The sequence below is a fragment of the Malaya genurostris genome, chromosome 3 (genome assembly GCF_030247185.1).
Source record: "Malaya genurostris strain Urasoe2022 chromosome 3, Malgen_1.1, whole genome shotgun sequence".
NCBI lineage: Eukaryota > Metazoa > Arthropoda > Insecta > Diptera > Culicidae > Malaya > Malaya genurostris.
Window position 1 is genome coordinate 237877093 of NC_080572.1, and position 18724 is coordinate 237895816.

Consider the following 18724-nt stretch of genomic DNA (forward strand, 5'->3'; position numbering starts at 1 on the left):
AAATATTTATTCCTTATTTTGAGTAAAATATACTCAAATTTTGACAGCTCGTCCCTTACTCTAAAATGAGTAGATAGGTGGTAACTCAAGTTCAGAGTACGTGCACTTTCTAATGAATTTGAGTGGTGTGTCACTCAATTTTGAGTTATGTTCAATGAGAGTTTAAGCGCTACATGCGTCGTAATCATGACAATGTTTGTTTATGTTTGAAAAAATAAATATCGATTTACAGTATGAACTATATTGAGCAAATTTGAAGCATTACGGTCTAAATGATGAAAAAATCATCATTTTTGCGATTTTTTCGGAACTATCGTTCAACAAAATTAATTCAAATATTTTGTATAATAAAAAGCATTAATCGAACAACATTTTGTAATTTTTTCGTTAAAAAATATTGAGAAATAAGTCGGTTAAGAGGCATTTTTGAGGACGCTTCTTAAAAATCATGATTTGCGGTGTTCATTGTATCTCAGCGCAGACTAATCAGAAGTGAACAAATCAAAGCAGCATAGTTAGAGCAGAAGTTTTTCTAGGCCCCAACGTTTCTATTTGATTTGTTTTAAATTTTTTTGAATTTTTGGTGGTTGTTTAAATTCAAAAGTACGATATTTCACGAAAAAAATCGACCATTTTGTAGCTGTAAAACCTCCTCAAAGTAACAAACAACGAAAAAGAAAACGTTGGGGTCTAGTTTTTTATATGTAAAAATTGTGTGCAAAATTCGAAAACAATTTGGGGCAGTAGTTTTTGAATGACGATGGACACGGACTATCAAAATCTGCTTTCGAAAAAAAACGCGTTTTAAGTTTATTGTGTATAAAATCGAAGGAATCAGTTTATTACTCAAGGGAGCACGTAGGTGCTAACATTCTCAAAAAGCCATATTTTTTCTTTTGTATTTTGTTATAATGAAACATTTCGAGAATGTTTTGTCAAGTTGTTATCTCAATCGAAGCAGAAATCTTGGGCCTGTGTGCGCAGCTCTTATTTCTTCGTAGTATGAGATCGGCAAAGATAAAGGCCCATAACTTGCCGAGTTTTGTTCCGATAGGCTTCAAAATTTCACAGAATATTCTTGAAATGTTTTACTATCAGAAAATAGAAAGAAAATAATAAATAATTTTTCAAAAGTGTTAGACCCTATCCGCCCCTTAAGGCACTAAATTCAGTTCCAAAATTCGTTCCAAAAATCTAGTTTCTGAATCTAGAATTAGGATTCAGTTCTAGAGTCACAGCTTAAACTTGGAACCTGTATTTTTGAACTAAATTTTGTAATTAAATTCTAAATCCGAAATTCAGAGGTCAGATGGACCAGAACTAAGGTTCTGATTCAGTTTAAGAATTCAGTTCCTGAATCCGATCGAAATGAGGCTTTCCATTTCCAGAAGATTTCAAAAACCTAAATTTTTGGATTATTTTTGACTATCTCTTTGCGTTTAGTACAACAAGAGATATTTACGATTTTGTTCTACCCATACTTCCACAAGCGAATTTTGAATGAATATATTTTGCTGCACACTGTGTTCGTATTAAAAAAAATAGTGATTGCACTGAGGTCTTTTTACGCGGTTTTTTATGCGGTTTACTTTATTATGCGACTTTACTATGGGGCGCCTTTTCAAACTTCAAGGGTAACGTCATTTGAATATTTCAATTGCATACCATTGATATGTTTTCACGAGCCAATAACAGTAGCAGCGCGTGAATGATGACATCCTCTCGTCCAATTTGCGAAGCACGAACTATAGCACAAAAGAGAATCTATAAATATATGCCCGAATAAATTTCTGCTTTAGTTAACCCCATGCTGTGAGCAAGCATGCCTCGTAGGCCGATAAAGGTGTTTGAACAGTGAGTGGATGAAAGTCACATCCATTCGCTCGCTGAATAGTCGCTTTTGTATGTGTGCGGTGTGTTCAGTATTGTATAGTAGTATTTTATTTTGGTTCTCTATCAGGCCAATTTAGAATTATCGGCGATAGATTTTTCGGATTTAATTTGCACCGCTTGTTCCTCGATGATTTGTTAATGGATTCTCCTCATTTAAATGATTCCAAAGCTTCAATATTGTCAGCTTAAAAATGTTTTAATTTGTCAACGAATCGGTTGCATACTTAAATCTCCATTTCCATACGAATAAAACGGTGGCGCGCAAATGGTTTCAGTATAAAGTTGTGTTATGATGATAATCATAGATACTTCTTTTTCATTAAATGAGACTGAACAAGTTGTTGTCCCACGAGGAATTAAACGCTTCAAAAGATTCAAAATTTAATTCTGAAACTTGTCTAAACGCGGCTTGTCTTGATAAACTCAAGTTAAGTTTACCTGCGATTTTATATTTATTTTTTTATTTTTGATCGGGTACGAGTCGAGTTCGGGTATAAAAAAATGCTAACCAAATCATCTCTACTTCCTATGTCGATATCTAAGCAAGACCACATATGATAGCCGCCTCCCTTCGGTACCTGCCAGGAAAAAAAAAACACCTTCTAAACTAGGTCTCGGACCGGATACGGCTAGGTAGTATCCTTCAGAAATGCCAGCTTTGACCTTGCCATTCACAGCAGCCCGATGCCAAGAACAGACAAAGGACAAAAGAAAAGCGCACAAGACGGACGGTTTGTTTGCCCAAAAAATCTTGCAGCATCATTAATCAACAACACCAATCTGGGTACTTTGGCGAGAAAATAAACAAAAATCATACCCTTCGGATAAGCCAGACTGAAAAGGGGCGGCAACGTAAGAAGGTTCCTATCTTCAAATGGTTTCCAAAATCGGCAAACAGACGATTAGGGTCAGCCTGGACCGGATGCTGCGTGCCCGGGCCAGCAACTTCTGTTTGTTGATCTAAATATATTGCCGCATTTTATTTACAAGAAGTCAACTTTCGCCAGCTCCGTAGAGGCATTTCCAATGGTTGAGGCGCCCGCAGTACGAAACAAAATTAATGATCTAATTGTTCGGCCCCAAATTACCCACTAGGCGCTCTTCAATTATGAACTGTAGTTTTTCTTCTGCGTAGTAATGCTATATTTACTGACGGATTTTATTATCCAATTATTTTAATCGAAGTTGCACATGCAAACAAAAAAAAAACTGTATCCATATCCTTCAGCTGCGTGAGAGAAAAATGATGCGTTCCAACCCCGGCGAGTATTTTTTTAATTACGCCAAAGTTATTGCAATAGCAACACCCTTTCCGAATGTTGCGCGTTTTTTTTTTCATTTCTAGAAAACGTGACCTCTCATCATTTGCCGCCATCTCCTGTACAAATGAAAAAAGTAAGTTTTATGGCCGGTTAATTGAAATCTGTTTCGTTCTTCAATGGGGACAAGCCTTCTTTTCGAGTTTGTACTTTCGGTTCCCAGGTGTGGCAATGAAATTACACACTTTTTGCCCAAAAATTGAAATTAAAATTACTGTTGATGAGGTTCCTTGCTTATGCGAGCGTTGAGGTTTTTCAGTGGCGAGAAATAAGGATGGAGTATTTCAGTTTGGTTCGGTTCTCTTTTTTTTTAACAACGATAGAATAGTATGGGCGGTGTGACAAATTGTAGAAGCCACGTGCTAGAGAGAAACACTATCGGTATGATTCGGGCATGGCATTTCAATATGCTCTGACAAGTCGAAGACAAAAACAACAATTTATTCGTTGAAATCTGATGAAGTTCGTTTGTTTTCTTTTTTTTTTTGGAGTATGAGGTTTTAAACTTCTTCGAAATTTTTTTTCGCTATTGCTTCAAATCACATCACATACTAATGCCGTATTTTAAAGTCAAATAATCGCTAATTGGCATTTCAAACGCTCTGGAGACTGAATTAGGGTCGACATTGGAAAAATATACGACTATTTGTAGATATTCTGATTGATTTACAACCAATGAGCTTCTAGATTGCAGATATAGAGCTATAAGAATTTTGTGTGCTCATACAAGGCTATTTTACAACCATTATTAGTGCTTACTGGTAACCTTTGAATGGGCAGTCTTGCAAAATAGCAGATGTCACCGCAATCGACACTATTTTGGGTGTTGCATTCACATAATGCCTAATTTTTTATGTAGGCTAATATCGCAGTATTTTTGCGTTCATCATAAAGAAAAGTTATTCCATCACTGTGAAAAACGACTTTTGTACCAACACTCGTATGGCCGAGTATCAAATACCATTCGACTTAGTTCGTCGAGCACGTAAAATGTCGGTTTGTGTATATTTATGCCGCTCTTGCAATACTTCAGGCAGGTCTTCACTTCACATGCGGCAATTTTACTTGTTGGCGTGAGCTTCGTCGAATGTTGTCAGCGCCAATTTATGATTAAATTATAGACCAAACGACGATTCATGATTCAATTATACACCAAAATAAACTAGTTTGACAATGACACAAGACACGATTCACGCGCAATCTATCAAAAACAGGGTTACCAAAAAATACCCTTTGTATGTGTACGAGTGTTCGTAAAATTTTTGTGCTCTCACTTTTCTCGGATATAAAGGCTGTCCCAGAAAGTATGGACGCAACCAAAAACCGCTGCCATTTCGCAATGGTTCAGAATCTGTCAATTTTTATGGCTGCGTCCTGTTGTTTACACTCCTCTCTAATCACTTGTGCAATTGTTTATTCGTTTTCATTAGTTTGTTTTGAAATGCGTGGACTTTCAGCAGAACAATGTCGAAAAATTGTGTAGAAATGGTGTACAGAACGCGGACTGTCACTGAGAAAGATAGCAAAAATGGAAGGAGTAAGTGAAAAAGCCGTGCCAAATGCAATCAGAAAGTTCGGTGAGGATAACACCTTTGAGGATAAACCGAAAACGGGTTGAAAAAAAGGTCATGCTAACCCTCATTTGTATAAACGTATACTGAAGGCGTTCGAGCAAATGAAGGAGGTTTTAGTTCGGGATGTGGCCGAAAAAGTGGGCACTTCGAAGTCAGATGTTCTTCGTGCTAAAGAACGTTTGAATCTTCGAACCTATAAGAAGCAGAAACAACCAAAACGTAGTCCTAAACAGGAAACATCAATCAGGCCGAGGGTTCGAAAGCTGTACAATACGATTCTTGCTGGAAATTTGAACTGCATAATCATGGACGACGAAACCTACGTGAAATTCGATTATAAATCCTTGCCGGGACTACAATATTACACGGTGCGAAAAGGGTAAGTGTTAAACCAGTCCGCGACATCGATTGAAGTCGAAAAATTTGGTAAGAAAGCTATGGTCTGGCAAGTAATTTGTAGCTGCGGTAAGATTTCGAAACCCTTCATCACCACTGCCGAAATATACATCAAGGAATGTTTACAAAAACGACTTCCACTCATGATTCGAAGCCACAAGGATCCTGTTGTTTTCTGGCCAGATCTTGCTTCTTGCCACTACTCGGAATCAACGGTAGAAAAAATGTCACTTTCGTCCCAAAAGACATGAATCCACCAAATTGCTCACAACTTCGACCAATTGAGGAATTTTGGGCATTAACGAAGGCACATCTTAGGAAACATGTCTCGGCAGCCGAAACCATTGAAAAGTTGGAAAAAGATTGGAAAAAAGTGTCAAAACTTGTCGCCAAGAAGTACGGAATTTAATGAGGAACGTTCGCAAGAAGGTGCGCCAGCTATTCTACATTGGCTAAATAGCAAATGTTGAAAATAATATTCTGTTGTTGTAGTCTAATATTATCAGTATATCGAATAAAATTTGAATGTCTAACACTTGTGAATTATTTACAGCGAAATCAAAGTGCGCCCATACTTTCTGGGACAGTCTTTAGCTGAACCAATTTTATACCGTAAATACAAGTGGCGAAGCCAAAAGTGTAAAACATCTAAACTGGGATTCAAAATTATCTCTAATGGTAGTTACTTTTAGTTGAAGGCTCGAATCCTCGGAAATAGTGGTCTTATACTATAAAATGAAACTCTTTCACTTTTCTCAGTGATGGTTTGACCGATTTTCACAAAATTAATTTCAAACGAAATGTCTCAGGTTATGCCCCTTAGGGCAATAACTCGATTTATAACCCTCGATTGTTTGTTTATTTTGTCATATTTTGAACGCTCTAATTACCCATCAAATATCCCAGATTTTGGCTAGTATAGCAATTGCTAGATCGCTATATCCTTGCCAACGGGCCGAGTACTGTCGTCAGTGTTGGGAAAATCATGATCAGAAAATGTTCATTTCATTATCACTCGTTAAAAAATCAGTTCAAGATTTTCGTTCATGAAACAATCATCCACAAAACTCTGAACCTTGACGTTCACAAGTGATTTTTTGTGTCAGCGAAACTTGATGAAGAATTTTCACCCACAGAAATATCGCTAAAGAGATAATCGAAAGGGAAAAGAGTCTCAGATGATATTTCGATGCTGAATTTCCACTACGCTTCAGTTCGACACCGAACTGACCGAAATAATGACGATATTTTCGATGCACAACAATTTTTTTTCCACATTCCAAATAGTGATTATAGCGACGAGAGCCTGTTTCAATTCCAGCTGGTTAATTACACTATAATGTTTAGATTGAACCCAATAAAACGCTATTTAGCATGAATTAGATTTATAGAAGTAACAGGAATGCAGTATTGTGCATGTCTCAAACACACAGCAGGTGCAGCATTTGAATTGGCGAAGCGATAGCCTGCACTCCTGTTATTTCTGCGTATGATATTCATGTTAAATTGGCTAATATTTTTTAATCAGCTCCATAACATGCTTTGTGATTGTTTTTACCTTTCTCATATAGGTTATGCAATCACTGCGAAAAACCGACTTTTGTTTTGAACCTCAAAATGTCTGTGTGTGTGTATGTGCGTATGTGTGTATGTAACGTTTTTTTGCACTAACTTTTCTCGGAGAAAGCTGAACCGAAAACTGAAAACTTAGATTCAAATGAAAGGTCTTGTGGTCCCATACAAAATTCCTGAATATTATTTGGATCCGACTTCCGGTTTCGGAATTATGGGGTAAAATGTGCAAAAAATTTTGAAAATAAGTGCACTAACTTTTATCAGCGGTGGCGCGATCGATTTTCACAAACTTAGGTTCAAATGAAAGGTCCTGTGGTCCCATGCGTAATTCCTGAATTTCATGCGGATCCGATTTCCGGATCCGGAAATATAGGATAAAGTGGGTTAAAAATTGTATACCATCACTGAAAATGGGGAAAAACCTTAAAAAAAATTCTAAATCGACCTCAATTTTTTTCCAATTGATAGTTTTTATCAGTAGACGGTCAAACAAACTGATTTCGGTTATTCTTTGAAGAATCGAAGAAAATTATTCTGAGGAATACCACAGTATTATATATGATAGTATGAATGATATGAGAAAGGCATCATTACACCACTAGGTGGATTAAAACAGGTTTTTACTAAAGTTTTTATTAGCATTATAACTATTATTAATCACAGCACTTGCTGTTTCAATTGATGATATTACTCCACCACCATGGTATTGCCGGATAAATTTTGCATACATCATCACTATTGATTCACTGATCAACCACCCTACACAATGTTTAATTTTCAGAATGGTGCAGTTTTTTTTCCATCGGCGAATTTATTCATCATGTATTCTGCAAATGGTTTAGTTATAACGGCTATGAAAATTCATTTTCCAAAAATCCTCTGTTCGAAAATGATATCAGATATATTAAATTAGTGCACTTTTTTCTTAAACATCATCGTAAATTAGTGCACTTTTTTCTTAAACATCATTCGTAACGTTTGCAAAAAATCAGTTTCTTCAGTGAGTTTTCTGATCGATGATTTTTTGTGTGAAAATAACGTGTTGAAAAATTTAGTGCATCTACTTTGCAATTGAATTATTAGCTGAGACACTGAATGCTATTCAAATTTAAAAAAAAATGACAGTTACGTGAGAGCCCAGCTGTTATAATCTCGATTATTTGTGTTTTGCATACACTTCATCATAAATCAATCTTTACCGAAAGGTGCTTTTTGTTCATCTCCAAGATGTTTCGGTAAGCAAATGTGTCCCGGAAAAGCAAGCACACGTCTCACACCTTATTGTGTCACACTTCAAACGAAACCGCTAAGATCTGACGAGGTTTGTCTTTCTTCCGCAGTAGACTTCATCCGTCAACCGAATCCGGTTTGGTCATTCCGAATTTTTCTCTCGACAAAAATAAAACCCTCCCAGATCCGGATATTGAGTCAATAATTGATTTGCGTTCCGATCCCGAAACCGAAGCTCGTAAGCCAAGGAAACGAAAAAATAAATAGCTTCCTTTCGATTATTTCAAGTAGCTCAAAAGAGTCTCCTTTCCGAAGTGTCGCTTTCGATTGGTGCTGCGTGTTTGAAGAGGACGCTGTTGAAAAAAAAAACGAGAATTATAATCCGCCGTTGTTCGCTTCAAAGGTTGGTTCTCAAATACCCAGCATCAATTCATAAGGACAGATTATTTAGTTTCACTTTCTCATTGTCCAATCAAATGGAGAGGTAGAAAATCCACAAAAAAAGGTGCAACTTTACTTCCTCTCATGCACAAGCTTCCATTTTTTCGTAGGATGAGTGCATTGTTTGTTGTTTAATGAACCGGTCAGCGAAGGTAATTAACGACCACGTCCGGCAAAAGCGGTGGTGGGGCACTTGAATGAGATTAGTGAAAACTGTGACCGCTTTTTTTCCTGTCTCATTCTTAGAAGCGTGTTTGTTCTGGTCACTGTAATGGTCCAGCTGTTGTGATTACACAGGACACTCGACATGCTTTATCTGTTCGAAAATTTCCAATATAAAGTTTCCTTCCGGGGACATTCTAATTTCGAAAGAATATTGTGAAACACGGTCTCCTCGTGTCGTTTTTAATCGTCAATAAAATTTGTTCATAATGAGTATTTTCTCATATCGGAAACAGGTTTCAACTCCGTAAAAAAAGACACTAACCAAAACGACGTGTCGCTCCGGCAGGCTGCCGAAACCTTGGTAAATAAAGCATCCTGAAAGTTAAATTAAAGATAAATATTTGAACATCATCAATCTCCTTTAAGCGATATCTTGTCATCGGTCGTCGTTTGAAATCGTAATTATCTTGGTTTGAAAACGTGCTCTTTTTTCTCGGTTCAACTGTAAGCTATATGCCGTGTTCTAAGCCTTCCCTGTCCGGTCTTCTGACCTTCACTGTCTGATTATGACTTCAGCAGATTCCGGCCCGGGAAATAAAAGTAAAATTATGACGCGCGTACTGGTGGCGAAACCAACAAAAAAAAAAAGTGTGTGGCATGCACTAAAATTTGCACAAACCGGACCATAAGCCGGTGGCTAATATGTAAAAATTTAGTGGTCTCTCGCTAACAGGAGAATCGGTGGTATTCGGTGCGCCTTGATTGGAACGTGTTCCGTAGGTGTGCGACGTTGATGTGTGTTCAACAGGCAAATCAATGACCGGTTAAGTGGATCACGTTAACAATGTAGATGCAGAATAAATTTGTGCAACGACAGCCGGAATTGCCTTTCTGTCACATTCAATATCGATAGGAGATCTTAAAATTTTTAGCTCGAATGTAAACTATATTTATGACTACCTCAAGGAAATTTAATTTTATACGGGAATAATTTCGGTTCCAAAAATCATAGCACCTCAGATTCAAATCAATTAAAATAACTCCATATTTCTCTCTCGGTAACCGGCTGCCTTGAGATTAACGAAAACCAAACTTAAATACCAATTTTACGTTAAAAATTTACCAATGTATTTCGACTATTATAAATCTGACGCCTATTATGATTAAATTGTCATTTCCATTTTTGTAGATTGTTCTTCTAAAATAACTGTCATTTCTTTCCTTCCTACAGGGACCTGCTTTATCGTAACCATATACGTTATTGATCATTTCTCTAAGGCAGTTTAGGTTGAGCATGATCGACTACTCCCAAGCATCATGTATTTGGTTCAATATGCAATTTCAACTAGTTTCTAATCAAACACGGAAAACTCACGGGCAGTAGACCAGTGCCGTAGTAAGGGCGAGGCGAGTGAGGCGATCGCCTCGGGCGTCAACATCCATGGGGTGCCAAAACATGATGAAATTGATAAAACTTATTTGTATTAATCAGGGCCGGTAAAAGAGGTGGGTACGGTGGGTAGTACTACCCACCCGAAAATTCCAAAGGTGAGTAATTACCCACCTGAAATTTCTAACGAAAAATAATAGTTATATTAGTATCATTTATAACAATAAAATAGTTTTATTGTAACTGAGAATAATAAATAAAATCAGAATTATAAAATGCTAGTACTCCAGGTATAGCAAGGATGTGAAGATATACAACAAAAAGGTGAGACGTGACAATGGTCATTCGAGCAAGCAGAAATCTTTTAGTGACTTAACTTTTACCTTCAACCAAAGGGGTCGGGTTTAAGCATCTCATTCATGCAAATCACTCGAGTCTCTGGTATGCCGGAAAGTACCGAAAAGGGTCTTTTACCATTTACTATACGAACCGGTAAAAGAAAAGTTACCAGAAGTTGTCAGTTTCTACTTGCGACAGCATTCTTATACACATTGAGTTTTTTACTGTATGGATTTCTCAATCTCTATACAGCTAGTTGAACATCAGAATGAAATGTTTGTTCGAACTATTGCTTATGCCCCCAGAGTTACAGCGTGCTGGCTGTTTAGCCTAGGTTGTAAGCGATATTCAGTTGCGCTGCACTCATCGCTACCTGATGGAAACCCATCATGCTATTTTTACTTTTTCCCTATAAGAGATAGTGAAGAATTAATTGTGTACGAGAATGCAGCCGCAAATAGAAAGTAACAACTTCTGATAACTATTCTTTTGTCGGTTCGGATAGTAAGTGGTAAAAAACCTTTATCGGTACTTTCCGGCATACCAGAGACTCGAGTGATTTGCATTGATGAGATGCTTAAGTTCAACTCCTCATGCGAAAGTCAAGTTAGTAAAAGATTTCAGTTTGCTAAAATCAACCTTGCCACATCTCGCCTTTCCATTCTCTTTCTTCACATAAATGAAATCACTCAAAATCTTTTGACGTAGGATTGCGTCTTTGTTTTCTATACCGGGGTACAAATTCAAAATATAGAAGTAAAACCATATAGACGGTGGTTAGGTTTTGAACATCTTCAACTCAACCACGAACAATGTCTAATTCTCCCTGTTTTTCAAACCATTGTCATTCCTCTAATTGATATGACGGTTTCGTATACATAAGTTCACGGTTGCCATATAATTTCTGCCCTTCAATGAGTGCGTTGGGATTTGCGAAAATTACTCACAGAAAACAGAATTAGGTGTCGAATCGACTTGCACTCTGTGCGGTTCGATACTGCCGTAGAGAAGGTTGCTTCCACGTCGTCCAAAAAGTTCAGGAACTAACTAGGAAAACAACATTTCTTGAGCAAAATTTCTTTATTTATTATCTCAATTTTTTATATCATACTTATAGAATGATTTGTCCATGGCTTTAAAATAGGCTTCAGTTGCGGTGATGACTCTTTCAGATCATCAAATGACAAGTAGTCGCTGGGGGCTAGGTTATTGAGAATATGGTGGGTGAAGAAACAGATCGGTGCCCAATACGTTCAATTTGGCCATTATTTTCATTGACTTGTGGTTAAAGATTATTTTTTCTGCTCCATATGAGGTCGTTTTTTACGATTCCATACTTCAAACGCATTAATAACTAAAAACTTTTGTTGGTACTTCCTTTTCAAGATAGTCGACGTTAATTATACCTCGAGCACCTAAAAACTGACGCCATACTTGTTGCAGCTACCTGTTGCGTTTTCTCCGTCTAAATGTTGAAACAACTCCGGTGAAAAAAACATAGATCCATGTTTCGTCCACTGTTTCATACCAATGCAAGAAATCCTTTTTATTGCGACTAAACAGTGCCGACCAGCTCTCTGGATTGTTGATGCGTTGTTGTTTTTGATAGATTGTGAGCGAACGAGGCCCTTATTTGGAAAAGATTTTTTTCATGACCAGATTTTCGCATACGATCATAAAAGCACTTCCAGTTCAGTAGGACTTTGATTTTGTGTTCATCCATAACGATTATCAAAACTTGCTCACATTTTTTTTCCGGATGACTGCTTAATTTCGTCACGTTAAAATCAGAATACCACAAATCTTTGTTTTTAATTTGAGTGCGGGTAACACTTCTTAAACCATTGCTGGACTTGCCCGGTTTTTCCTTATAGGAAACAATGTTTTATCAATAAACGGAATTCGTTATTTTTAAGTTTTCGTGAATCAAAAAGTAAAGTTACTTATAAGTCGGTAAGTTTAGTGTTTGTGGTGCGATTGCCGTGAAAATTTGACACTTGTCTTCTGAACGATGACATTACAAACGTCATCTCAGTTGGTCCCGGGGATTTTTTTTTGTCGTGAATACGACTTACTTTACTGTGGGGCGCCTTTTCAAAATTTACACCCTGAGAGAATGATAAGTTTTTGATCGTGAATATCTCTTGTTGTATCTAACGTATCAACATAATTTTTGCTACATTCCATTGGAAATATGATCACAATTTTATGATAAAATTTTCAGTTGTGTGAAATAATCTCAAATAATTCAAAATTAAACTTTTCTAATCGGTTGTGAACGGTATACCTACGCCAACCCTCTCAGTATCTCATCCACAGACAACCGGTCAGCTTGGAATCAGATGACGTCAGAATTCGAATTCAACTCGTCATTACTCAACACGAACGCCTTCATAAAAGGTTCTTTCTAGAACCACCATTATTTATTATAAATAACTATGAAAATTACTTCATAATATTTAATAGTGTGGCAGAATGTTTGATGTAACTTATCCGTACTTCAGTGTAGGTGCGTCGTTTCAAATTCTAGTAGTGAAGAAAAGGAATGCTTGTAAAATTCACACAATCGATCATGTACCAGTTTTATTAGTATTCACGACATCCAGTTATGTCTCTGACATTACCCACCCAGTTTTTTAATAATGTGCTATGCATCTCAGCGGCTGGATTTGTTTTGTGCACCGTTCGATTCGCTCGGGTTTGCGGTTCAATGCATACGGCGCTGGTCTTATAAGCCAGTTGTCATATGTTCGTGCCCCGACGTGGAATGATTCATTGTGTCAGTAGGATCGTAGTACTAGCCATGAAATGATTCTGTATGCTAAGAATCGGCTGCGAAGTCTGTTGAAACAGAAAGGCCAAATTCCACAGAAGAGATGTAATGCCAAGACATTGCTTTCAATTCATGCGAGATATCCTTCACCATCAACCCCATCCAACCAACTAAACGATCAGGGTAACCAAAATTCTCAAAGAAATAATTTCGAAAATTTGCAAACACAAATAAGTTTATACGGAACCTAAAAGACTGGTGACTTAATATTCCAAACAAATATTGGTAGAAATTTTGTAGTTTGATATTGCATTTAACCCTTAAATGCGCAATTTTGTTTTACAACAAAATATCGAAAACGCTTCAAGCTTCGAATTTACGCGTCTCATGCAAAGTTATATCGAAACAAAATATTATTTAAAAATCGACTAAATAATACTTCAAAATAGTGGGTCGTTCTCCCCGGTACGAATAATTACCCACCTGGGCTTAAAATGTTTCACCGGCTCAGGTATTAATAGTTTATCAAGAAATAAATTCTTTACGATTTTTTTGGGGAAATCCATTTAAATTGCATTAAGTTTCAGATAATTCAGATAGTATTACTACTGTTACCAGCGGCCATTAATAATGCAGAACCTCCATTCAGTGACCACCGTAACAATTATTTTTCATGAACAAAAGACGCCCTTTTCTCGACTGTTATTGTACACTTGGACCTTCCCAAAGAGCAAACCTGCAAATCTATTGAAGAGCTTTGATTTTCTGAATGCAAAGCAGATAGGTGGGTAATGTCGTGAGACATAACCGGATGACGTGAATACGAATAAAATTGATGGTTCTGTTTCTTTGATATTAAAAAATCTGAATTCTAGAACTCGACCACATTTCAAATCAATATGCTAGAGCTGAATTCTAAATCTGAGCTCTGAAAATCAATTTTGTTTCTAGATTCTTGAACTGGACTCAGGTAATGAATTTTCAAACTAAATTTTAGGACTGAGCTTTGAACATGCGTTTTGGACCTGAACTCGAGCACAGGATTCCGGTTAGACACTAAATCCTAAACCTAAATCCTAAGGAGTGTATCGAAAATAAGCTATCCACATACATTTGTGTTGTACGCATGTATTTGTGATGGTTTTTTATGCTTAGATCGCAGCATGCTGTGCGTTTGGCTGTCAGCTTTCGATTCTTTACTTGTTTGTGCGGCTGAAATTCTGCGTTTTCAAAATGTCGCGCATTGAAAAGGAAGTGGACTTCCGGTGAAACTCTCAACGGGTGAGCACGTTGCATCGTGTTAGTCCGGGAAAATTCGAGTATTTCGCAAGAAAGAAAGGATTTTCAGCCGTACTTTGACGATTCGACGCAGCCACACAGCGAGATTTTCGCTTGTAGTCAAGTGAAAAGAAAGTCCACTGGACTATAAACGAAAATTAACTGGCAATATAGCCTTAGTTGCTGTGCCATCAATTCGGCGTCATCTCAAGTGAGGTGACGCCAACCAGAAAGGAAGAAGAAGAAGAAGAAAAGGAAGTGGAAATTAAGGTTCTGGACACATGGCTAAGTGAGAAGGGTATTACTATGCGAAAATTGGCGAAGCGGTTTGGAATTCATCATGCCAGTGTTAAAAACATAATTAATAAGTTTGGGGAACATTATTCTTAGGATGAGCTACCAGGAAGAGGCAGAAAACCCGGTTCTTCCAACCCGAAACTGGACCAGAAAGTTGTATCTCTAATCATGAAGAACAAATCAATGTCAATACGTGATTTTGCCAAAACAGCAGGAACGAGTATCGGAATGGTCCAGCGTATCAAGAGGCGAAATAACCTAAAGACCTACAAGAAGCAGAAAATCTCGGAACAAAGTGTAAAACAGAAGAAGCAAGTAGCAACATGGGCCCGGAAATTGTATTCGCGTTTTTTGCAGTGTCCGGATGCATGCATTTTGATGGACGAGGAGACTTATGTAAAAGAGGACTCAAAAACCCTTCCAGGTCCACAATACTTTACTGTCGTCGTTGGGGAGGATGTGAGCGATGCGGACAGGTCGATTCAAGTGAAGAAACTCGGTATAGCAAGCAATATGTTCCTGTGGTTTGAAGTTAACCATTTTTTACACTGCCGGAACAATAAATGCAGAAATCTATCGATCTGAGTGTTTCCAGAATTTTTTTTGCATAAATATCTGTTTATTAATCTTATTTTTGTGTATTACATCAACATTTTACAGCACAAGTGTTTTGACCTTTTGGCCTTTCATCTTTGTTGTTCATACGATTCGTTATTAATAATAGGTGTTTTAGTTACTTTTGTTTTACATACTAATGTTTAATCATAATGTTTATTTTAATTATTTATAAAATATCTACCAACTTATAACTATCAAAGTGTTTCCAGAAGAGATTGCTGCCTTTATATAAGAAGCATAGTACACCTCCACTGTTTTGGCTGGATTTGGCGTCGGCTCACTATGCCAAAACCACTCTCAATTGGCTTGCGGAAAAGGGTATACATTACGTTGAGAAAAATATTAATCCACCAAATTGGCCTCAGCTTCGACCCATCGAACGTTACTAGGCAATCATGAAGAGGGTCTTCAAGAAGACTGGTTAGGCAGCTGGGAACATGCAGGAGTTTAAAAAATTTGGGCTCAAGCGTCCAAAACATGCGATGCAACACTTGTCCGGAACTTGATGAAGAGCGTTCGATCAAAAGTTCGAAAACTCGTGAAGGAATAACTTAAATTTCATCCGGTTTTCTTTATGCTCAAGTTTAACCTCGTACAATAAAGGATCAATTTTTAGTTTGAATAAAATATCGTTTTTTATCATAATTTGGAAGAAAAATTTGTGGATAGCTTATTTTTGATACACTCCTTAGCACTGAACTCTGGACCCAGATTTTGGTTTGCTTCTGAATTTTAATTACAGAGTTCCGGTCTAGTATTCAGTTTTCAAATTAGGATCCAGAATTCAACTCCGAGATTTAGTTCCAGAATTCAGATCCGGATTTTAGTTCAAAAATTTTCAGAATCTAGTTCCTGAATTCAGTTACACTTCTAGAATTGTGGAACTGACAATAGAACTCAAATTAGAGTTGCTGGAACTGAATTCTGAACGTGGATTTTTGAATGCATTTTAGAACTGAATTCTGGAAATACAACAAAGTTTGGGATCTGGGTTCTGGTCCTGGATTGTGGCCTGAAATTCCAGAACTTCGGATTCAGAATTCAGTTTCAGAATTCTAAACCAAAATTCTGAAACGAAGTATTCGACCGAATTTTTTAACTGAATTCTAGTTTCAGTTTCAGAATTCAATTTCAAAAATCATTTCCAAAATTTAGTTCCAAAGTCTAGGTCCAGAAACAAGATCCTGATCTCAACTTCAGATTTCGTTTTCAAAATCCAGGTTTAGAGTCGAGTGCTGAAATTCAGTTTCAGTTACAGAATTCGGGGACTAGATTCTGGCCTTGGATTAAGGACGAGGAACTAAATTTGAAATCAGGATTCTAAAAATAGAACAAAAATCTGATCTTGGATTCTGAATCTCTATCTGATCCTGTTGATCGATATATCTGCGAAAATATTCTGTGTAATGACTAGGCTTACAAAATGGCCATCACATTAGCTTAATCTCACGAGGCTCAGATTGAACTGCCACGTGAAGCTGTTTTCCAAGAGTACAATTACAGAGTGGAAATTCATCATCAATCGTGAAACTCAGCGATCGGTAGTTTCTCCGCACTTCTTCAATTTGGAAGCATTCTGATTATACACATTTCGAACAATGCTTTAATTTAAACTGAGAAGAAAAAGTGGCTGTGGTATATATTATATAACGCTAATGATTATTGTCGTTCCTAACTTAACGAGAAAGTTTCGAGCTTTCTTTTTGGTACAGTTTATATTTTAAAAAATAAGTACAATAATTGAATGACGTTGCTACCTGAAGAAAAAACTTAAAACGAAATATTTTACGTTCACTATATCTAACAACCTGCTAATTTTCCAAATTTGATACCACCACCAGCTTTGGCCAACTGGACGCGAAACCGTTAGGCCGGTAATTGAAGACAGACAGGATCTGCTAACGAGGTAATCTCATCGACAACCCGTCCCCGGTTCTTTTTTTCTGTTTCGTTGGAGATGACCCAAAATTATGAACCCAAATTATTCGTTCATCAGCAGCAGCAGCAGCACCGAAATTGATAGCGGCTTTGAAGACAAACCCGGTGTAGAAGATTCGCTTATTCAAGATGTTGATGCCAGTTGCAACCAGTGCTGGTCAAATTAGTTCGCAGTCCTTGATTAAACTCTCCACGGCATTACTCGGTTAGGTAATATAGCTACCGTTTCAGCGGAGCGTACGCTAATCGAATCTTTTCTTTTTTCCTGACTTTATATTAAGTCGTGATAAAGGGTGTATTCGATAACAATGGTAAATCCCAGATTTCTTTTCATTGCAGATCTGAAATATAGACGGAAATTGTTCGTTTCATTTTTATCTAGTTATAGTGGAGATTATTTGTCATCCCAATATCACACTAAAAATGAAAATATTACCTGGAAAGCCTCTTAACAAAATCAAATATGCTGAACATTGATGATCTACGCGTGAGAGCGGTTGTTCCGTTTTTCGGAAGAACAGAAAACAAGAATAAGAATGAATAAGAAAAACGTGTATTATGTACCATTCAACTCAGTTCGACGAGATCGAAAAATGTCGCTCAGTATATATGTGTGTGTGAACATTTCAGAGATTTTCCTCCCCGTACAATGTTCTCGGAGATGGCTGAACCGGTTTTAACAAGCTTAGGTTTGCTTGAAAGCGCTTGGGATGTAAATCAAAATCGAACATCAATTGCCAGTCACTTACCGATTCCGGGGATATAATTGTGTAAGTGACTCAAGCCTAATATTTCTGTATCAGTAAAAAGTTAAATTATATAAATCCATCAACAAATCACTGAGTTATAGGCACTTGAAATTATGACAGAAAAATGACAGTTCATACCAAAAATTTTTTGGCGTACTGAAACTTTGAGTTATTTGTGGTTATCTGATAATCATTATAATAAATTGCTTATTATATTTCCGATGGCATATAGCAAAAATTATACTGTTACGTTATATACAAAAAGAAATATTCACGATTATGTTTGGAACCATTCTGGTGCAGAGAAAATTTTGAAATGGAAAAATTTGAGTGGGGAAATACCCCGCTCGTAAACAAAAACAATGGTTTGTTCGACCACCAGTTCATTATACATCATGATAAAGAGTGAAGGTTATCTTTGTGCTTTGACAGGTGAGTGCTCCTTTCGTACACGCTTAAAAATAGTTACTCAAAAATGAGTAAGATCTCACTCATCTACAGAAAAAGTGGAACAACTCTAATTTAGAGTAACTCCGAAGTTACTCAAATTTGAGTTCTTCCACTGGAAACGATATTTGGTTAAAATCTACTCATTTACTGAGTAATACTTTATTTGTACATGTACCAAAAATAGAGTAACTATCACTCAAATTTTGAGTGAAATTTTATTTCACATATACCAAATTTGCAAAACATTGCTCATTTTCTGAGTGTATTGTATTAAAATATTAGGTAATTGAACTCAATGC